At 39.2% G+C, this 24,352-nt stretch overlaps 1 protein-coding gene across 5 annotated transcripts in view; it reads left to right on the forward strand.

The window, feature by feature from the left end:
* DPP6 (dipeptidyl peptidase like 6) overlaps window positions 1-24,352 on the forward strand; it is a gene marked incomplete at both ends in the record, with an annotated part of 1,069,187 nt that overhangs the window by 722,092 nt on the left and 322,743 nt on the right. The window lies entirely within an intron of this gene.

A 24,352-nucleotide genomic window follows, 5' to 3' on the forward strand; every position in this document is an offset into this window, starting at 1 on the left:
TTTTGTGTATACTCTACATCAAACCCATTTTTCTGTCCCAGGGATTCTTCTTTTTTCAATCGTTGGAAAATACATATAATATAAAATTTACCATTTTAACCATTTTTAAGTGTACAGTTGAGAGGCATTCAGTACATTCACAATGTTGTGCAACCATCACCACCATCCATCTCTAGGGCTTTTTCATCTCCACAGCCTGAAGCTCTGTCCCCGTTAATCCCTAACTCCCCATTCCTCCTTCCCCTCAGCCCCTGCCGCCCACCGTCGTACTTTCTGTCTCTGTGAATTTGATCCCTCTAGGTACCACATATAAGTGGAACCATACTATATTTTTCCTTTTGTATCTGACTTGTTTTACTTAGCATGATGTCCTCAAGTTTCATCCATGTGGTCACATATGTCGAATTTCCTTCCTTTGTAAGGCTGAATAATATTCCATTGTGTGTGCATGTATGTGTCTCCAGTTTTGTTTATCCACTCATCTGTCCACAGACACTTGGGTTGCTTCTACCTTTTGTCTACTGTGAGTGTATTGGCCGTGCTGCTCTGAACATGAGTGTACAAATGTGTTTGAGTCCCCTCCTTCACTTCTTTTGTATGCCCAGAAGTAGAATTGCCAGAAAGAGTGGTAATTCTGTGTTTAGTGTTTTAAGGTATTGCCATGTGTGTCTCAGGAATTCTTAATGTTCCCAGAAATCACTCAAAATAGTGGATGACCAAAGGAGACAGTGCTATTTTAATGCCATTTTGACACCACCACCCAGGAAATTAAACCTAAAGAAAAAATATCTTTATGTGCCAAACAACAAATCACACACAATTATCTTTCTTCGATTAAAACAGAATTGTTTCTCTTTGTTATTCTGTTACTGCATTATGCAAAAGTGGCTGGAGAGATTATCTGATTTAGAAAGTCTTTTTAGACTGGTTTGACATAAAATTTACTTTTAGGAAATCTTGTGTGGCACTTTAAGAGGTTAACTACTATTCCCTGGAATACCGTATGATTGAAGATTTGTGTTCTGTTTCCTCACTGGATAATTCTGTCTTGTCCTTAGTCAAATTCCACAGCCATCAGACCACACCAGGACCCTGAGAGACAAGGTGAAGCAGTAACGGTAGGACCAGGTCCTAACCCTTTGCCGTGTGTAGGCATTTAGTCTTTCTGAGTCTGAGTTTATTAGTTAAAAAGCTGAACGTGTGATGATGGCACCAACATTTCTTCTGGCTCTAAAATTTAGCGATGCAAATTTCCCCACACTGTCATTGGTGTTCAGGGAATTTTACCAAAGTTGGTCCATGATACACATTAAACCTATCAGCTTTTCCATTTTCCTTTCTCTCTTTTCTATAGAAATAGTGACTCTTTCTCAGGGCTGGTGATATTCCATTGAAATCTCTTGTGCCACCAGTTTTACTTAATTTTACTTCATAAGACTTTTCCAAAGGTACTTCTTAAACACCTACCCAAAGCTCTGGTGGTGGCTGGTTCAAACAGAAACATGAAAGCATCCAAGATGCTTGGAATTGAAAAGACTTGAGATAAGACTGTGTTTATGAGCCTGAGAAGGCACTGAGAAAATTGTACCGAGAGGAGAACAGTGAATTAGAGTAAAGAGCCAGGGAAGGCTTTGATGGTCTCCTAGGAGAGATGTACCACGTAAACCGATTCAAGAAAATATGACTTACGGTCATTAAGGGCATATGTCATGAATACTATGGCTGATTCCTGTAAGAGGGAGAAGCAACCAGGCAAATCTATTTGGGGAACAACAATTATTTATTCACTTGACAAGATCCTATACTCTGATGTAGCACATGGAGTGATGATTAAAACCAGGACTGTTATAAGAAGTATAACATGCATGAAATTCAAAAATAAAAATAAAATTGAAATATTTATTTGCCAGTGGTTTAAGTAGATGCAAAATAAAATAGAAACGTAAGCAGAAATCGAATTGTCAAACTTAGGGCTTCCCTGGTGGCACAGTGGTTGAGAGTCTGCCTGCCGATGCAGGGGACATGGGTTCATGCCCCGGTCCGGGAAGATCCCACGTGCCGCGGAGCGGCTAGGCCCGTGAGCCATGGCCACTGAGCCTGCGTGTCCGGAGCCTGTGTTCCGCAAGGGGAGAGGCCACGGCAGTGGGAGGCCCACGTACCGCAAAAAAAAAAAAAAAAAAAAAAAATTGTCAAACTTAGAAAATCTACTCTCCCGTTTCAGCAGTAATTGGTGGCATTTCTAAAAGGACACAGGGCTCAGATGTCTCTGTGGTGTAGCTCATTTTAGCACTTAGGTGGGTTTTTTGTTATGACAATATGTCTTTGATTGTTCCAGAGCACCAAGTTGTCACCTAATTTTCCAGTTTCACTCACGTGCTTTCAGTCTTTTATCACAATTTTTTTGTGTTTTCCTTTTGAAATATCCATTATGCGTTGGCTATAAGAAAACACATCAAAACATAACGTAAAGTGGCCTCTCCCTTCAGAGGAGAATGACGCCATTGTGGAAGGAAAAACATGAACCAAGGGAGGTGGGTGGTGGAGAAAGTGTTGAGTGTGGACCAAGGTCATCGCCTGTTTTTAGCAGTGCCTAATGCAAGGAAGCTCACCCATAGTCAACAATTATTTGATGTTCTAAGTTGGAATTACAAGTTCAACCATGCTGCTTGGGGGAGGGGTTAGGGGAACAGCAAGCAAACGATAAGAGATTAGCACTTGCGCAGGGTCTAGCACATTGAGTACCTTAGAAATATTTGATGAATAAATCGAATTGAATAAGTGAACCCAGGACAGGGTTTGGAAAGCTAGTCCATTGTTCATGAAATCAGATAACTTTGGTACTCCGGTAGGCGTGTGTGTGTTTGTGTGCATTTCCCATGAAAGTTGATCTAGTTGACATTATTTCATTCTGTAGAATAAACAGGGTATAAAAATATTGTTCAGGGGAGGAAGTTTTACTTTATAATTCCATGGTGTTGAGAGTAGAGAAAGAAAGCTTTGCCTTTTTTAGTCGCACCTAGCTGATCGCTGTACCATACCTGTTTGTTTATTTAATTTATTTATTTTTGGCTGCATGGGGTCTTCCTTGCTGCACATGGGCTTTCTGTAGTTGTGGTGAGCGGGGCTACTCTTCATTACAGTGCTCGGGCTTCTCATTTCAGTGGCTTCTCTTGTTGTGGAGCATGGGCTCTAGGCACGCAGACCTCAGTAGTTGTGGCACACGGGCTCAGTAGGTGTGGTGCATGGGCTTAGTTGCTCCGCGGCATGTGGGATCTCCCCAGACCAGGGCTTGAACCCGTGTCCCCTGCATTGGCAGGTGGATTCTTAACCACTATGCCACCAGGGAAGCCCCCATACCTGTTTAGTATCCGATAGTGTACACATGTAAATCACAGCAGCTGCATTGCTAACAGCAAATGCAAACAAACACAGGAAAAAGGGAAAGCAATAGAACTTGGGCACGTAAAAAAATCCCTGCCCTAATAAAGTAAGCAGATATTCTACTGCAAGTTATAGTCCTCAATATCATTTACCCCGTACTTCCCCTCTTCAGAAAGGCAGCTCTAATAAATGAGATGCAGTGATGACTTTTTTCTGCTCTACCCATAGCTGTAAATTGAGCTGAACTTCCCCATCGGCTAAGAGGACAGAACTCATTACTGACCAAAGATTGCTACGTTGCCTTTGACTGAGATGTGTACCCTTAAAATGAATGCTACTCACCACTCATAAAAACAATGTCTTTCACCACAGAAGGCTTGAAACACCATTCACTGATTTTGTTGATGGCTATGATACTACAACCTAAAGATTTGCTGAGCCTTATTCTAAGTTTGTAAAATTACAGAGCAGTCAATTTTTTTGAGCAAGTTGATTTGTTGCTTCTTAAACTAGAGTCTTTATTGATGGCATCCATGGAATATAATTGTCAGATTTACAATCTTGACAATTCAAGTTTAGTTATCCTCTTATTTCAAATACATCAGAGTGAAACTTATATCCATTAAATTAAGTCAGGATTGTTAACTTTAAAAACTTTGGGTAAATATGAAAATTTGTTTCTGCCAATGTTAGCCTTATTAATTTATGAACACCTGAACTCTGTTGAAGTTGGGATAAACCAGTGTTCATATACCCAGGTTATGTCACTTGCCCTGATGTGATTATTAAAGCACTGCTCCCCTTGCACTTTCAAGTGTCCTGGTATAGATGATAAAATACACAGTTATATTGGGAATATGTGAAATTAGAAGGGCTGTAGCAATTCTTGACCTTCAGGTTACAATTATATCAGGTCCCACATGTAAAGCATTCCTATGAACTTTCATGGGACTACCCAGATGTCGGTTGTTTGCTGCTAATAGTGTTAGTAGAACTTAGTAGTACTTAACAGTTGAACCTGGACATTATTCTAATGTCATGTAAGGTAGGTGTTATTCATATCCCCATTTTTTTCAGTTGGGAATGTTGAGGCACAAAAAAGTCAGATATTCTGTCTGAGGTTGCACAGTTGATTGCTAGTAAAGGTGGGAATTTTCTAGTACTTCAGGTTAACAGTTTACCATCAGAGATGGGTTCTCACTTCACTGCAGTAAATGCAGGGACTTCCTTGCCTGTAATTACACTGTTATGTTAATGACTAGTGCGTGACAGGCACTCCCCCTCGCAACCTCAGCGTCATAACCCAGTCGTCCCCAGCTTTCGGATGGATTGGTTCTGCCAGCTCTCTAATTGGCTTGATTTTCTTCAACCATCCCAGCAAAGTCTCTGCAGTTCAGAGCCAGAAGAGAGAGATTCTCTGGTCAGAGCAGAGTTGAAGACAGAGTTGGATTTATAATAATGATGTCATTTGGTAATCTTCCAAAGCCCCTCACCTGGAGGAGGAGCCTGGGCAGGGGGGCTGTGCCTCCTTGACACGACAGGCCCTAGCGCGTCCAATTAGGCTTCACCAGCTACCTAAGCTGACAGACCCAGGCAGCCACTCAGCCTGGGGAGAGGTCTGCCATTGACAGCTCATATTTGTCACACATGCCAGATCCGCTCTGAAGGAAACGGCCCACCAGTATCCACCATATAATCAGGCACTTTGAGACTTGGCAGTTGTAAATGAGCAGGTCTGAAGGAGCGAATGATTCCTTCAAAGGTACCTGCCTACTTTCCCTGGGAGAGTGAAAGAACCTCTAATCATTTGTTTCCCTGCTTTTCCACCCCAATGAATAGACAAAATGGCTTTGTGTAATGCTTTTCTTCATTCTGTATAGGATATCAGCCTGTTGCTCCTTACATTTTGAATTATTTTGTTTGCTTTTAAGTCAGAAGGAGGAGAGCTGTGCAGAGGCAATCTTTTTTTTTTTTTTTTTAAAGATTCTACCCCCAGTTCTCCTGGAATGTGATTCATAACATTTCTTTACTTTACAAATAAAATAACAGGTGAATGTTTAGTAGGAAGACATAAACATTTCTCCTTTTCAAATGAGTGTTGCAGGTGTAGATAGCATCTTATATTTATACAAATTACTTTTTCTTTTTTTCTTAATTTCAAAATGCCTTCATATGGTTGATCTCAATTAATCAGCAATTACTCTTTCTGAAAAATAAGGCATTTTAGTATTGAAAATGAAAGACTAGGATATAAAGTAACCTGACTCAGGAGAACACTACCATGGGACTAGAACCAGTCTCCTGACGGCAAACCCAGAAATTAGATCTGATCTCTTTATTAGGATTAGATTCATCACTGAGCGACAGAAAAATGAAAACAATACTGGTTTAAGCAAGAGAGAAATTTATTTGTCTGTTAAATTTACTTCTCTCTCACATCAAGGTCAAGAGGTAGGATCTGTGCTTTGTCTGTTTTGCTCTTATATTCCATTTCCAAGATCACTGAAAGGTCCAAGATGGCTGCTGTAGCTCCAGCCATCATAAAAGCATTCCTGCTAGCAGGAATGAAAAAAGGAGAGGAGAGCAGCATGCTGTATCTCTTTAAGGACACTGCTTCACAAGTTTCACAGCATAATTTTGGCATATCTAGTCTGTGGCAAAGCCTGAAATAGAAGCCAGGTTTCCAGACTCCTATTCCAAGCTTTTCCCAACAATCTGTCTGCTACTCTTGGCATTTTTCATCAGAGTTTTTTTTTTTTTTTTTGAAGGAAGACACTCAAATTTCTGTCTTTTAGCCCATTCATTAGTCTTTGTCCATAGTAGGTGATTTTTCTCATGAAAGCCTAGATAAAGTAAGGTGGTCATTTCAGTTTGACCTCTAGGTACTTTTATTTGCTAATTTGCTCCATAATGGTCATTTATGGTTAACAGTATTGACATAAAACCTGAGTTTACTTTCTGCAGTAGTCTTCTGCCTTAACATAATGCCTGCTGACAATTAGATTATTCAAAAAAATATATCTTCTATACTTGTACTGGAAAATAGGTATTGTCATCAAATCCCGTTGATGAAAGTATGTAGACAGTTTAACATTGATTCAGCTCTTAGCATTGTGATTAAAATGATAGCCCACAGAACCATGAATAATGTTGCTTTTTTGAGAAGTAATTGCTGATTTACTAATAAGCTATGGCATTGGAATGACATAAGCAACATCTTTCACTGACCAGTAAATTTCATAGTCCACTAATAGTTCAGGACTTTTAAAGAATATCTGATTTTGATACAATTTGGTATTCTAAAAAATAGTTATATTTAATCTGTAAGTTGGTTCATTTCTAAACAAGTTTGTACCCAAAATTTCATTTCAAGTGGTTCAGTGATTTTCTTTTCATAGCCCATCTGTGAAATTTTGTCCATATCTTGCAAATAATGAACTTTTATTGAAGAAGAATATTTTAAAGGTAAAAATCATGAGGCTTATGATTTTGTTAATACAAAATAAACATCTGCCAAAGATTTTATTTAGCTCACAAATTAAGGAGAGAACCAGTAAGATCTGAAGAGAAGGGTAGAAAAACAAATACATACGTAGGCGATCAACAATGTTGAAATGAATTTGCTGGGAAATTGGCTTTAGGGGGTCAGTTGCATCTCCACCAGACAAAATTCATCTGCATCTCTCTGGCAAGAATCCTTTGCATTACTATCAGTTTTCTACAACTTTCAGACTATAAAAAAGCTCAAAGACAATGACAGTGAGCATCTAACAGTTACCCAGTGGTCTTTTTTGCCCATTTCAAAGTCTTTTTTTTTTTTTTTTTTTTTTTTTTTTTGCGGTACGCGGGCCTCTCACTGTTGTGGCCTCTCCCTTTGCGGAGCACAGGCTCCGGATGCGCAGGCTCAGCGGCCATGGCTCACGGGCCCAGCCGCTCCGCAGCATGTGCGATCCTCCTGGACCGGGGCACGAACCCATGTCCCCTGCCTCGGCAGGTGGACTATCAACCACTGCACCCCCAGGGAAGCCCTCAAAGTCTTTTTAAAGCTTTTTGACACCTTCAATAATATTTGTTATTGATTTGTTCTAAGTCAGATTTCTTAAATAGTAGAACAATTATGCAATAATCACTTTAAAGTCCCTTCAAGGAATCTTAGATTTTTACAACAACTAATCATAAATATTCTTAAAAATATGTTATGAGCAAAGGACTTCTTTCCCGATCTTTCTTTTTTCTTCACCCACCTAAACCTTTTTATTTGAAAGCCTCCTAACCTATATATTTTCTTTCGTGATAGAATCAGGTGAAAAAAATAAATTGCAAAAAACAAATCCTAGTTCTACAAATAATGGTTTCCTTTTTCCTTAGCCACATAAGCATATGTTTGAAAATGTTAGATACAGAAACAAGTGCTTTGTTGCTTTTTGGTGGGGTTTCCATACAATAAGCTGTTTAAAAGTATAAACATGACTCTGTAGAGTCACATAAAAATTGTTCCCCATAAGAAGAATGAAAATTTAAAAGATTTTAAAAGCTATTTGGGCAGTCCATTAATCAAAGACAAAATTGGGCAATCTCAGATCCTGTGATGAAAACTCAGTGAAATTTGAAGCCACTCATGTCATCTTTGAAATGTAGATACTTTCCAAGTAATTTCCAAGCTGAGACCATTATTTGTTGGAAGGTACTTGTTGATGTAATTACCCAAGTTGTAAAAGTGGGTATTGTGGCGTCATTTTATCATAATTTGAAGCCCACAGAAATTAATCACCCATTGCCCTCCATCTGTCTGCTTACCCATCCCAGCCCCAGACAACTCAGCTCTTTGTTTCCAAGAATTTCGATTTTCCAAAGCAGATGCCTCTTACTACCCTCAGATGTAAAGCACACAGTACCCTGGTTGCATTCTTGAAAGGGGGAAGGGAAGCATCACTTGCAGTCCTTCCAGTTTATTCTTATTCTCAAGATCCTGCAGGAAAATGTCAGGCTGTCCTGCCACAGATGTAGAGCTGCAAGTTTGAATCAAGATGGCTGTGTGAGGCCCTTGAGCCAGAGGGAGCAAATTAACCAGCCAGCGGTTCTCGCGTCTGTGTCTCACTTCACGGTTGGGTGAAGCTGGGAGTCCCCCAGGTCTCAGGATTGAGTCTCAGAATCTCAGCATTGTCCTCTCTTGGTTAAGTGCTTGCTGTGGGTTCAGTGAGTGCTGTTAGCATTTAGGGAGTGTAATTAGAAAAGCTTGCTCTTTTGAAAGACATTTTTGAGCCAACATTGCCTCCCTCTGACATGTTTGTGATGTAAACCAGAAAAAAGAAAACCCAGAGTACAAACAGAATTTTTAAAAAAAATTTGGAGCCCTTTGGCTACTTCAGACCTAAACACACATGTTAAACTGCAGCCCTGCTCCAGAGTTTCTGGACAAATGGGTTAGCTTTAGGGCTCCAAAACTCACCCAAGCACCCTCATCTTCAAAACCAGTGTCATGAGGACTGTGCACATCTGGCCTCCCACTTCTGCACCTCTGTTTCCTGCACTTGTTTTACCCACACACCAGGGCTGTTACTCAGAGCCTCTGCTCACCCCCGACTTTCTGCCTCAAAGCATCTCAGTTCATGGTCTGTAGAAAAGAGCTCCTGTGTCCACCCAACTCTGTTGTGTGTCCCTAGAAATCAGGGGCTATGTTGCTTTATTTTCTGCTTCCTTTTTTCTTTGATTTTTTTTATTGCAGTATAGTGGATGTACAATATTATGTAAGTTAAAGGTATACAAATAGTGATTCACAATTTTTACAGGTTATACTCCATTTATAGTTATTGTAAAATATTGGCTATGTTCCCTGTGCTGTGCAATATATCCTTGTAGCTTATTTATTTTATACATAGTACTTTGTGCCTCTTAATCCCCTCCTCCTAACTTGCCCCTCTCCCCTCCCCCCTCCCCACTTGTTCTCTGTATCTGTGAGTCTGTTTCTTTTTTATTACATTCAATAGTTTGTTTTTTAGATTCCACATATAAGTGATATCATTTGATATTTATCTTTGTCTGGCGTACTTCACTTAGTATGATAATCTCTAGGTCCAAGTATGTTGCTGCAAATGTCAATGTTTCATTCTTTTCTTATGGCTGAGTAATATTCTATTGTACGTATATACCACATCTTTATCTGTTCATCTGTTGATGGACACTTAGGTTGCTTCCTTGTCTTGGCAATTGTAAATAATGCTGCTGTGAACATTGAGGTGCATGTATCTTTTCTAATTAGTGTTTTCATTTGGGGGATGGGTATATACCCAGGAGTGGAATTGTTGGGTCATATGGTCTGCTTCCTTTTTTATGAAAAATTTTTAACTTACAGAAAAGTATACAGGAGAGTACTGTGAACACCCACATAACTATCAGTTAAAATCAACACTTTTATTATGTTTGTGTCCTCTATCAATTTTTTGGCTGAAAATATTTAAACTTAAATTATAACATCATTTGCTTTCATCCCTGAATACTAACACATGTATCTCCAAAAGTATATCCTCCCATTTATCTATATTATCAGATCTAACCAAAAAATGAGGATAATTTCGTAATATCATAGGAGTCCCAGGCCATATTCCGTTTTCCTCATTCCTTCTCAGAATATCTTCTGTGGCTTTTTTCTACCATTTGGATCAAATTAAGGGTCATAATTATACTTGATTATGTCTCTTACGTTTCTGTTAATGGAAAGCAGCTCCTCTTTTTTCTACAGTGTGTTGTTTCCCCATATTAGGCCAGTGTGTAGTGGAATTTCCCACATCCTGGATTTGTCTGGTTCTTTCCTCATGGAATGATTTCTCATGTTTGTGTCCACTGCTGGTTGTCCCACTGTTAGGGACTCTTTTTTTTTTTTTTTTTTTTAATTAGTTTCTGCTTTATAACAAAGTGAATCAGTCATACATATACATCTGTTCCCACATCCCTTCCCTCATGCATCTCCCTCCTTCCCACCCTCCCCATCCTACCCCTCCAGGCGGTCACAAAGCACCGAGCTGATCTCCCTGTGCTCTGCGGCTGCTTCCCACTATCTATCTACCTTACGTTTGGTAGTGTATATATGTCCATGCCTCTCTTTCGCTTTGTCACAGCTTACCCTTCCCCCTCCCCATATCCACAAGTCCATTCACAAGTAGGTCTGTGTCTTTATTCCCGTTTTACCCCTAGGTTCTTCATGACATTTTTTTTTTAATTCCGTATATATGTGTTAGCATACGGTATTTGTCTTTCTCTTTCTGACTTACTTCACTCTGTATGACAGACTCTAGGTCTATCCATCTCATTACAAATAGCTCAGTTTCGTTTCTTTTTATGGCTGAGTAATATTCCATTGTATATATGTGCCACATCTTCTTTATCCATTCATCCGATGATGGACACTTAGGTTGTTTCCAGCTCCGGGCTATTGTGAATAGAGCTGCAATGAACATTTTGGTACATGTCTCTTTTGGAATTATGGTTTTCTCAGGGTATATGCCTAGTAGTGGGATTGCTGGGTCATATGGTAGTTCTATTTTTAGTTTTTTAAGGAACCTCCATACTGTTCTCCATAGTGGCTGTACCAATTCACATTCCCACCAGCAGTGCAAGAGTGTTCCCTTTTCTCCACACCCTCTCCAGCATTTATTGTTTCTAGATTTCTTGATGATGGCCATTCTGACTGGTGTGAGATGATATCTCATTGTAGTTTTGATTTGCATTTCTCTAATGATTAATGATGTTGAGCATTCTTTCATGTGTTTGTTGGCAGTCTGTATATCTTCTTTGGAGAAATGCCTATTTAAGTCTTCTGCCCATTTTTGGATTGGGTTGTTTGTTTTTTTGCTATTGAGCTGCATGAGCTGTTTATAAATTTTGGAGATTAATCCTTTGTCAGTTGCTTCATTTGCAAATATTTTCTCCCATTCTGAGGGTTGTCTTTTGGTCTTGTTTATGGTTTCCTTTGCTGTGCAAAAGCTTTGAAGTTTCATTAGGTCCCATTTGTTTATCTTTGTTTTTATTTCCATTTCTCTAGGAGGTGGGTCCAAAAGGATCTTGCTGTGATTTATGTCATAGAGTGTTCTACCTATGTTTTCCTCTAAGAGTTTGATAGTTTCTGGCCTTACATTTAAGTCTTTAATCCATTTTGAGCTTATTTTTGTGTATGGTGTTAGGGAATGATCTAATCTCATACTTTTACATGTCCCTGTCCAGTTTTCCCAGCACCACTTATTGAAGAGGCTGTCCTTTCTCCACTGTACATTCCTGCCTCCTTTATCAAAGATAAGTTGGCCATATGTGCGTGGATTTATCTCTGGGCTTTCTATCCTGATCCACTGATCTATCTTTCTGTTTTTATGCCAGTACCACACTGTCTTGATTACTGTAGCTTTGTAGTATAGTCTGAAGTCAGGGAGCCTGATTCCTCCAGCTCCGTTTTTCGTTCTCAAGATTGCTTTGGCTATTCGGGGTCTTTTGTTTTTCCAAACAAATTTTGAAATTTTTTGTTCTAGTTCTGTGAAAAATGCCAGTGGTAGTTTGATAGGGATTGCATTGAATCTGTAGATTGCTTTGGGTAGTAGAGTCATTTTCACAATATTGATTCTTCCAATCCAGGAGCATGGTATCTCTCTCCATCTATTTGTATCATCTTTAATTTCTTTCATCAGTGTCTTATAATTTTCTGCATACAGGTCTTTTGTCTCCTTAGGTAGGTTTATTCCTAGATGTTTTATTCTTTTTGTTGCAATGGTAAATGGGAGTGTTTTCTTGATTTCATTTTCAGATTTTTCATCATTAGTGTACAGGAATGCCAGAGATTTCTGTACATTAATTTTGTATCCTGCTACTTTACCAAATTCATTGATTAGCTCTAGTAGTTTTTCAGTAGCATCTTTAGGATTCTCTATGTATAGTATCATGTCATCTGCAAACAGTGACAGCTTTACTTCTTCTTTTCCAATTTGGATTCCCTTTATTTCATTTTCTTCTCTGATTGCTGTGGCTAAAACTTCCAAAACTATGTTGAATAAGAGTGGTGAGAGTGGGCAGCCTTGTCTTGTTCCTGATCTTAGTGGAAATGGTTTCAGTTTTTCACCATTGAGGACAATGTTGGCTGTGGGTTTGTCATATATGGACTGTTAGGGACTCTTAAGTGGTGGCCACCAGACTCCTCCATGAGGAACATGTGTTTCCCCATTGACACTGGCATGTTTTCTCTGGGGTAATATTTTGGCACCAGGAAAATATCCCATCAACTTTTCCATCGATGAGCCTCACCTGAAATGAGTATTTCAACAGGGGCTGAAAAATGGTGATTTTCTAAATTCATCACTCCTTCTAAAAATGGTGCTTTTCTAAATTCATCATTCCTTCTAAAAGTGGTGGTTTTCTAAATTCATCATTCCTTCTTCATTTATGAGTGGGCAGTTTTCTGAAAGGAGGGGCTTTCCCTCAGAAACAGGCTATTTGGTGTCCCCATACTACTGAAAAAGCAAGATGAATCCTTAATTATGAATTTTTAATTACCAATTTTCAGAGAAAGGAGTTGCTGTAATAGTTGCCTTCAGCTGTGGAAAATGAGAACCATTATGTGGGTACCATTATGGACTCATGAGTTGTTTTATATATTTGATGTGTTTTAATCAGCTACAGCATTGTTCTTTTCATGTTCTGATTTTCCCAACTTTGACTTCTGAGGGCCCTCCCGGGTGGTTCTCCTGTGCATGTGTGTGTTGCCCGGTGCCGCAAGAGTGCTGTGTAATAAACAAGCACACACCTTCAGGGACACACACACACTTGTGTATTTTTCACACATCTGCTTGTCAGCTGGTGGTTGGTCAGGAAACTCCGCTTATCTGTTGGGTGATTTGCTCGTGTGGCTGGACCCCCAGCAGGCTGTTGGCTGATCTGGAATAGCCTCTTCTCGGGTGACCGTGACAACCCGGCTGTGATTCACACTTGTTTCTCCTCCTGGTGCCAGAAGATGAGGCGAGAGATGTTTGTGTTTGTCTCATGGCAATGGCAGAGCCAGGAGGGGGCAAGTCAACCGAGCAAGTGCATGTCAAGTGTCTGCTTGCTTGTATTCCATCGGCCAGTTCAAGTCCTGTGTCTGAGCCCAGAGCCGAGAGGAAGGACCAGTCAGAGTGAGATGTGAAGGCTGAGACAGGATGGGGCAAGAATGGGGGCCAAGACCCATCACTCACTGAACACTTCTTTGCCTTCTGGCCAACAAGGTGTCCCAGGTTCATACTGTACTTCCTGTGCCTCAGATCTAGAAATACCTGTTTCTTCAAAGACTCCTTGTTCTTTTTAGTGAGAATGGTACTTAGGAATGAAAATCTGAGTGTTTAGGAAATCATGTATCTAATATTTCTATGGACAAGACTAGCAAATAGATACTTTAAGAAATAAGCAAATGTGTTCCTGTTGGTATTTCTGACACAAATTTAACACTACAGGGCCCATATATATATATATATATATATATATATATATATATATATATATATACACACACACACACACATATATATGCATATATATATATATTTTTATTGGAGTATAATTGCTTCACAATGCTGTGTTAGTTTCTGTTGTACAACAAAGTGAATCAGCCATATACATACATGTATCCCTATATCCCCTCCCTCTTGTGTCTCCCTCCCACCCTCCCTATCCCACCCCTCTAAGTCATCACAAAGCACTGAGCTGATCTCCCTGTGCTATGCGGCTGCTTCCCACTAGCCATCCACTTTACGTTTGGTAGTGTATATATGTCCATGCCACTCTCTCACTTCGTCCCATCTTCCCCTTCCCCCCTGTGTCCTCAAGTCCGTTCTCTACATCTGCGTCTCTATTCCTGCCCTGCCACTAGGTTCATCAGTACCTTTTATTTAGATTCCATATATAACACTACAGGATTTTAACTTTTACTGAAATTTATGATTTTAAATGTGGATTTATTTTCTCTTATACAGAAAATCCTACTTTCTCATAACATTAGTAGAATTATTTATTTGCTTGGAATCATGTCTTATAGTACAGTGCTGTGATTAACATGGAACTTTTCCATAGCCAGCATCAATAATTGCCATCTGACTGACCATTTTAATTGTAAGCATCCTTAAGTCAGGGAACATGGCTAATTCATAGTGTGTCTAGCAGAGTATCCCTCACATTGTAAATGTTCTTTTAAATAAATGAAATGTCCACTGGTTAGACTCTTTTCTCTGAGTTTTGCTTCTTACACCCACCATTTCTCTCCTTGGAAACTCCTACCTTTTCTAAGCACATTCTCATGAAAATAAGTTACTTATCCACTCTTAGTAAAATGCACATCATTTATTTTACATTTTCTCACCATCTCTGTTTGTATTGATGTTTCCCTGGTGTGTTGGAGGATTGTGTGTAGTTCTTATAATTTCAAATAAAAGGCCATAGTTATCATGGTGGGTACTTAAAAAAAAAATCACGAGTTTCAACCCAACCTAAAAAAAACAGGAAAAAAAACTTTGGCATTTTCTTTCCACTTGACTCCTTTTTTTTTTTTGTAAATTTGTTTATTTTATTTTTGGCTGCGTTGGATCTTCATTGCTGCGCGTGGGCTTTCTCTAGCTGTAGAGAGAAGGGGCGACTCTTCGTTGTGGTGTGCAGGCTTCTCATTGCAGTGGCTTCTCTTGCTGTGGAGCGCGGGCTCTAGGCATGTAGGCTTCAGTAGTTGTGGCACGTGGGCTCGGTAGTTGTGGCTCGCAGGCTCTAGAGAGCAGGCTCAGTAGTTGTGTCTCACAGGCTTAGTTGCTCTGGTGCATGTGGGATCTTCCCCGACCAGGGCTCGAACCCGTGTCCCCCGCATTGGCAGGCAGATTCTTAACCACCGCGCCACCAGAGAAGTCCCACACCTGACTCCTATTTTTTTTTTTTTTTTTTTTTTTTGCGGTGTGTGGGCCTCTCACTGCTGTGGCCTCTCCCGTTGCGGAGCACAGGCTCTGAACGCGCAGGCTCAGCGGCCATGGCTCACAGGTCCAGCCGCTCCGCGGCATGTGGGATCCTCCCGGACCGGGGCACAAACCCGTGTCCCCTGCATTGGCAAGCAGACTCTCAACCACTGCGCCACCAGGGAAGCCTCTGACTCCTATTTTTAATCCGTTGATTCTGATGATGATTACTGGGACTCTGGTTACCATATAACTTCATGTTCTTTTTTAAGGTGTTGTGACATTTGGGATAATCTGGAAATACTTCATTTAAAAATCTTTTTCTCCCACAGCTGTTGCCTTCATTGCCCATAAGAGTGGAGACACATAAATGGCAAGAGGTATCAGAAGGTCTGCTGACCACCTTTTAAGGACATCCTTTGATTTTCTCTTTGATAGCCATGGCTTGAGAAGAGTGATTTTTTTTCCAGATCAATGATAGACTATGGTGTAAACTAAGGCATTCTTTGGGAATAAAATGCTGTCACTTATTATAACTTCAAAATATTGCTGTTCAGAAGAACTTTCTGCAGTGATGGAGATGTTCTGTCTCTGCTGCGTCCAGTACACTACCCAGTAGCCATGTGTGGCTTTGAGTGCTTAAAATGTGCCTTGTACAAAGAAGGAACTAAATTTTAAATTTTATGTAATTTTAATTAATTTTTAATATTAGTAAGAACATGTGGCTAGTGGCTACATATTAGCACCACAGTTCTAGATTATAAGTATGGTCCACTTAAAATTTTCATTTGGCTTATATTTCCTGAAATGTGTTAATTCTAACATCAGCTTTCTAATTATAGTTGTTTCTTCCTATAACTCTCCATACAAGGCTTAATATTTGCAAACCAAAGGAGAAATCACTCTTAGCTGTAGGCCATGTATCTACATCTGGATTGAAGACTGTCATTGGTTGCTGCAAATTTTCTCCCCTGGCTTCTGACCTTGGAGGGAGAGATTTCAGAATTTTTATTTTATGACCTAGTGGTTATTGGAGAAATACGATGAAAACACAAGCCCTACCTGCCTGCAACCCAAATACATGCAAATTACTGCAAAAGCCTAACAAAGGATAAAATGTAAGAATGAACCAACATAGCTTTATTCTCGTTATAGCTGCATGATCTTTTTTAACTACTTGAACTTTAAAATCAATTTTAACTTTTTATTATAGAAAATTTTAAGCTTAAACAAAAGTAGAAAGAATAGTAAGTAAACTCCTATTTGTCCATAACCCACCTTCAGCCATTATTTCCTGTTGGCCCATCGTATTGTGTCTGTATGCTGACCTTTTTCTCCTCCACCCATGCTATTTAGAAGCAGACCCCAGATACCATATCATCTAATCCTCTTTGTTTCACTGTGTACATCTCTAAAAGATAAGGACTTGGTTTATCTTGTTAAACAGAAAAGCATAACCACCATATCACACTAAAAGAAGAAATAACCCCCAAACGAAAAACATTAGTTTCTTAATAGCGTTAATAATGCTATTAATCCTATTCATGGCATTAATTATCTTATTTGTGTTTAAGTTTCTAATTGTCATATCAACGTCATTATCTCTTTGAAGAAGCCAGGCCATTTTCCCGTAGTTTCTCAGAGTCTCCTACCTGTATCTGTATGGCGTTGGTTAGAAGGGCCCTCTGTCCTCTATCCCCTGCAAGTTCTCGTTGGTCTGATAGCCTGGCTGGGTGTGAGGGTTTTGGCTTTGGTCTTGCTAGCACTTCCTCAGTAGTGCTCTGTTCTTCCTTAAGGAGGCAGTTCTTGCCGATTGCCCCCCTTCTGTGCTGTAGCAGCCCTGGCTGAGGGGCACCTTAACTCATTAGGAGCTGCAAAATGGTGATATGCTAATTCCATCAGCCTTTTCCACTTGATAACTGGAATACTTCCATAAGATGAAATTTCCCCGTATCTGTAATTTGGTTACCCAATGATACAGTTTGTATAGGGAAGAAGGAAACTTTCTTGATGCTTTCCTTTTTCTTTACCAGTTTTAAAATAATATGTTGGTTTGTAAGTATCCTCTAATAATGATCGATTGAATTAGTTGTTTCTTTTTGAAGTATCATTCTAAATTCATGAACTTATTTAAAGAGCTTCAGTCCGTTCCAGTTATTCTTACTAAAGCTCTCAATGGCTGGTCCTTGGCTGGTGGGAGCCTTTTCAGGTTGGTTTCTGAATCATTTTGACATGGTAATACAATTTGATAGCTTTGCTGGTCTCTAGGATAGTTGCTGTCCCAGACCTGGAATCAACTGTTTACAGAAGGAGTCCTGCTTTCCTTTGGTGGGAAATGGTATTTCTAGACGACAGTGTGGCTGTTAGGGATTTATATTTTATGACCATCATATGGATATTGACTGTTGTAGGAAATATATGCTTATATATTTTTTAGGAAATATATGCTCTGTGTTATTAGAACGTACATAAACAGAAATAAATTATATCTGAGAAAAATATGATAAATGGAAAGAACAGTGTTTCTGTCAGCATTGTTTAAAATTAAAAGAAGATAATCATGAGAAAAATCAAATCTACTCCATTTGTTATGTGCGCTATTTGTTTCAGTAGTTAAAATCTATTTCTATGCATCGATTCTTTGTGATATTTGTATAATCAAGGATTAATATGCTCCTCAAAACCAACCAGCATATACAACTTATACTTGGCAATGAGAACTAAATTATCTCAGTTTTTAAGAAATCTATTGTACCATAAATGCATTACATTTCCAAAATTTTCACCATGGGTAAGGCTTTTGAAAGTTGCTAATAATACATTGTTGTTAAGCAAAAGTAAACAAAACATAAAGATAGCTAATATATGATATTAGCCAGCTTTATAGCTAATATCAGAGGAATAGACTCAGAGGAAATGACTGGAATTTTATCTTATTTTTGGAAGAGTACATAAAATAATTTGTGGCATTGCTGTACATTTTTGTATCACAATTTGGGGAAGAAAAATAAAATGAAACTTCCCCTTATCTATAATTTGGTTACCCAATGATAACGGTTTAGATAGGAAAGAAGGGAAATTTTCTTGATGCTTTACCAGTTTTTAAATAATTGTGCTAGTTACCAGTGCAACTTACTCTATTTCTTTAACTTTTTAGCTTTGAAGAGTTGCTCAAGTACACAGAACAATTAAATTAATGATGTATTTTAAATGCAAAGCACTGGATAGTTGGCACACGAAGAATAACTAGCCAGTGGGTGGTCCTGTGCGAGATTTCCTTTGGGAAGTCTTTTCCTAGGGACCTCCCTGTTGAGTGTGGCTTTTCAGTTTTACCTTCCTATCCTCACAGCATTCAGATGCACTCCTTTTGTAACATCGTTTTGCCCTGCAGCGACAGGAGTAAAGTAGCTGTAACAGAATCTCACAAAGAGACACATAAGGTGTAATTTGAGAAAACCACCATGTCCATCTCTCCTTCCTTTTACTTTGGCCCAGAGCACTCCCTCTTCTACCAGGAGTTCTGCCTGTTGTTCCACAAGTAGGTTGGGTATTTGGTGACTCAGACTTGTGATAGGATGCATTTGTTAATTGCTTCGCATATTTTTTAGCACCAATTTTCATATCAGTTATTATGCTAAGAGTTAGGAAACCAAACAGGTATGGCCTCTTCCCGTGAGAATCATGACTCTAGTGGGAGAGAGCTGTAGTAGCAGATAAGCAACGTGCTGTGATGAGCATAAAACAGGTGAATGACACGTCAGGGGTCAGCAGAGAGAGATGGATTCTGCATGGCAGAGGCATGAAAAACTGCCTGGAGGAGAGACCTTTACACCGAGCCCAGGAAGATTGTGCCTGGCGGGGACGGGAGAAGGGCACTGCAGCCAAGGCAGCGGCACAGGCATCAGAGAGGCTTGGAAGGCAGGACTTGTTAGGATGCTTAGTTAGTGGTGGTGGGGGGAATTAACATGGGAAGAGAAGACAGGCCAGAAGACGAAGGGCTTCGAACATCAGACTAAGGAGTTCGGCCAAAGTAGCCTCTGCCAAGGAGCCAGAAAAAAAAAGTTTTGAAAAAGAAGTGTGGCCTTGTCCCGATAGAGAAAGGGACAGAGGGTCCCACTGGGAGGCCCTGGAGTAGTCCAGGGTGAAGGTGACAGCCATCCAACCCGGGGCAGGGCCACCGGAAGTGAAGAGTGGGAGAGCCTTCAAGAGGAAGGACGAGGGCCTTCCCTGGTGGCGCAGTGGTTGAGAATCTGCCTGCTAATGCAGGGAACACGGGTTCGAGCCCTGGTCTGGGAGGATCCCACATGCCGCGGAGCAACTAGGCCCGTGAGCCACAACTACTGAGCCTGCGCGTCTGGAGCCTGTGCTCCGCAACAAGAGAGGCCGCGATAGTGAGAGGCCCGCGCACCGCGATTAAAAAAAAAAAAAGAGGAAGGATGAGCAGGAGAGGGATGGAATACTGGGGATGAGACAGGAAAAGGAAACACAGGTAGGGGAGGGGCAATACAGCTGGGGGAGGGGCAATACGGCTGGCCGGTGGGGGGGGGGAGTGGGAGGTACAAACTATTGGGTGTAAGGTTACAGGGGTTTATCCTGTAACATAGGGAACAGAGCCAGTATTTTGTAACAACTGTAAATGGAAAGTAACCTTTAAAAATTGTATGAAAGTTAAAAAATTTTTTAAATAATAAAATTTTAAAATTCCAATAAAAACATTTATTAATGGAAAGTAAACAGTTCTTTCAGGGAAAAAAAAGGAGACAAAAATGAGCCAAATCCTCTGCTGAGATAATGTTGGCAGCTGACAACACTGAGAGCCTACCTGGAGTGCGGCGTGATTTTAAACACATTATAAGTATGACGTGTTTATCTCATTGACTCTCCACATGAACAATAGAAGGTGTATACTATTATTTTACCTATTCTACAAAAGAGAAGTCATCTTTAAAAAGCATTATTAGGGAGAGAACATGTAGTTTTAAAAAAAGATTTGCAAATCTCCAGGAAGATAGGAGAATTCTACACTTGCACTAATCTAATAAAATAGTCACAAAATATGAAACACAATTTGGGGGATCTACAGGACAGAATTATTCAAAACATCATTACACTAGAAAATTTCAATATTAAGGAAAGGTCAGGCACACAAAAAATTAGCTAAGTGAGAGTCAATTTGATGAGACAAGTAATATGGTTAATTTAATGACCACATATAGAACTCTGCATTTACAATTAGAGAATATACCTTCTCTCAAGAAACTTACAGAAATGGACCATGCATCAGGCCATAAACTACTCTCAACAAACTTCAAATAATTAATAATCTAGATTTTTTCTCACCACATGTAGGCAAATCACAAGTCAATAACAAAATGATAGTATATAAGAGTGTTTCGCATACATTTGCAAATTGGAAATTCTGAAGGACTCACAGGTTGAAGAAGAAATCATGACAGAAACTAAAACTGCATAGAACTAAGCAGTAGTGAAAATACTACCCATTAAAAACTTATGGACTCAAAGAAGTAATTAAGAACATTTATAGCACCATTGTGATTATATTAGAAAAGAAGAAATGCTGAAATTAATAAGCTAAGTGTCAAACTTAAAAGTTAAGAAAAGGGGGATAATGAGATAAGATAGAACAGGAATTGATAAAACTGAAAGGAAAGGTACAGTATTATCTCCGTCTGACCCGTGGACCACACCTGCATACAGAGAGTCCCAGTAGTTCAGCTTAAGATGAAATATCTGAACGGAGAGTGAAGCTGCTGCCCGGAAAGACAAAGTTGGCTATCCAGGCCTAGCAAAGAAAATTACCTGCTATAGCAAAGGAAACAACACTCATTGGAGAATGCTAACAAAACCCAGAATGTCCAGAAATTAATCCATGATGTCTAGGATATAGTGCAAAATTACCTTACTACAAAGAACCAAAAAAGAATGGAATACACTCAAGATAAAAGTAACTGAGTCTGACCCTGAAATGAAAGCGATTTTGGAACTGAGAGATAAGGATTTTAAAAGAACTATTGTAATTATCCTCAGCGAGTTAACGTGAGCATGTTTTCAGTAAATGAAAATCTCATCAGAGAAATGGGAAATCTCAGCAAAAAAAATAGAAACAATAAAAAGAACCAAATGGAAATTCCTAAACAGAAGAATACAGATTCTGAAATTTTAAAATTCATTGTGTGGATTTGATAGTCAAATAATCATGACAAAGAAAAGACAAAGTGACTTTGATGATAGATCAAAAGAAATGATTCAAGGTGAACAGAGAGAAAAAAATTCTTTAATGAACAGAGCATCAGAGACTGTAGATAATATCAAGGTGCCCAATATATGGGAAATTGGAATACCAGAAGGAGAGGAGGCAGATAAAGGAGTAGAAAAATTATCTGGCAAATTAATGGCTCAAGATTTGATGAAGACATAAATTTTCAGATACAAGACGCTCATTAAACATCAAACAAACACGAAGAAGGCCCCATCTAAAAGTGCATTGGAGTCAAGCTGCTGAAAACAAAGACAACAAATAAATCTTGATAGCAGCAAAAGTGCACGGAAATGATATGCAGGGAAATAATTCAACTAATAGCTGACTTCTCATTAGAAACCATGGTGACCAGAAGACAATGGAACAGAATTTCAAAATGCTAAAAGGAAAAAAAAAACCATTAACCTAGAAATCTATATTAAGAGAAATATCCTTTAAGAATGAAAGTTAAAGGAAAAGACTTTCAGATAAAACAAAGTTAAAAGAATTGGTTGCCAGCAGATTCATATAGTCAGAAATCCTAAAGAAAGTTCTTTATGAAGTTAGAAAAATGATATCTGATGGAAACTCATAATTTTGATAAAGAACAAAAAGCATCAGTAATGGTAAATAGTGGGTGAATGCAAAGAACAAATTTTTCTTTTTTACTTTTTCTTCTTAATTTCTATATAAACCATAATATTGTTATAAACAATAATTATAACATTGTCTTGTGGAATGTATAATGTATGTCGATGTAATACACATAACAATTATCACAGCATGGGACTGGATGTGGACCTGAAAACTGGACAGATTTCTATATTTCATGAGAAGTGATACATTATTAACTCTTTGTAGATGCTGAAAAGTTGAGTACATATTATAATCCCTAGGACAACCACTAAAAAAAGGCAAAGAAATACAGCTAAAAATAGGGAAATTAGAACTGTAAAAAATATTCAAAAAATAAAGTGAATGTCAGGAAACAAGAAAGAGGGAAACAAGAAGTAGAAGAGAAAAGTAGAAAACAAACCCCTGCAAAAAAAATTATAGACCAAACTCAGCCATATCAATAATTTCATTAAATGTGAATATGGTACATTTACCAGGATAGACCATATTTTGGGTCACAAAGATGTCTTAATGAGTTTTAAAAGACTAAAATCATGTACAGAATATTCTTTGATCCAGTGAACTTAAATTAAAAATCTATAAAAATAAGAGGACCAGAATAACTTTACATATTTGAAAATTAAACATGTTTCTAAATAATCATTGGGCCAAGCAGACTTTTCAGGAAAAATTAGGAATAATTTGAACTGAATAATACTGAATTCAGCATATCAAAATTTGTGAGATGTAGTTAATACCATGCATAGAGGAAAAATTTTAGCTTTAATAGTCTTATTAAAAGGATGGAAAATCAAACCAAAGATCTAAACTTCCATCTTAACAGACTAGAAAAAGGAAGAGAATATTAAAGGCAAAGCAAGTAGAATAAAAGAATAAGAGGCTTCCCTGGTGGCGCAGCGGTTGAGAGTCCGCCTGCCGATGCAGGGGACGCTGGTTCGTGCCCCGGTCCAGGAGGATCCCACATGCCGCAGAGCGGCCGGGCCCGTGAGCCATGGCCGCTGAGCCTGCGCGTCTGGAGCCCGTGCTCCACAACGGGAGAGGCCACAACAGTGAGAGGCCCACGTACCGCAGGGGAAAAAAAAAAAAAAAAGGAATAAGAAAGAAAAGAATGTAATTCTGTGGAGTAGAATTTAAAAAGCATAGAAATGATAATACCATTGGAATTAATCCAGTCTGCACAGTGTTTTTCATTCATCAACTGATTATCATGTGAAATTTCTTTACCTTCAGACTGGCTCAGTGTCATCCCCTTCACTCAGAAAGATAGTATTATTTTCTTTTGTAAAAATTTCTATTGGAGTACAGTTGCTTTACAATGTTGTGTTAGTTTCAGGTGTACAGCAAAATGAATCAGTTATACATACACATATATTCACTCTTTTTTACGTTTTTTTCCCATATAGGTCATTACAGAGTATTGAGCAGAGTTCCCTGTGCTATACAGTAGGTCCTTGTTAGTTATCTCTTGTATATGTAGTAGTGTGTATTTGTCAATCCCAATCTCCCAGTTTATCATTTCTTCTTCCAATTGTGTGCCCTGTCTCTCCACCTGCAATCCTTTCAGAAGGTTTACCCTTTCATTTGTAGTATGTGTACACACCACACACACACACACACACACCTACACACCTACACACCTACATGCCTACATATATACCCCTACATGCATACTATTCAGGGGGATTGCTCCAGTAATTTTCTAAGGGGATATTTGAAATCTCGGTTGAGTTACAAAGGACCAGTGTCACTGAGGATACAATATATAGAGCCAAAGATATTCATGACGGTGAAACTGCCAATTCCTCCAGGAATAGCAAAGGAAGCTGTGGACCAAATGAAAATAAGTTTGCAGGATATGGTGTGCATGTGTATGTATCCAGATTTTCCCCCAGAGTTTCCAGTATAGGAAATCAGTCCCCTTAGTACCAACTATCTCCGCCCCTTACGGTAGCGGGTTCCTTTTTAAAAAAATTTTTTTTGCAGTACGCGGGCTTCTCACTGTTGTGGCCTCTCCCATTGTGGAGCACAGGCTCCGGACGCGCAGGCTCAGCAGCCATGGCTCACGGGCCCAGCCGCTCTGCGGCATGTGGGATCCTCCTGGACCGGGGCACGAACCCACGTCCCCTGCATCGGCAGG

This window comes from Mesoplodon bidens (genome assembly GCF_964165515.1).
Source record: "Mesoplodon bidens genome assembly, chromosome: 9".
NCBI classification, from domain to species: Eukaryota; Metazoa; Chordata; class Mammalia; order Artiodactyla; family Ziphiidae; genus Mesoplodon; species Mesoplodon bidens.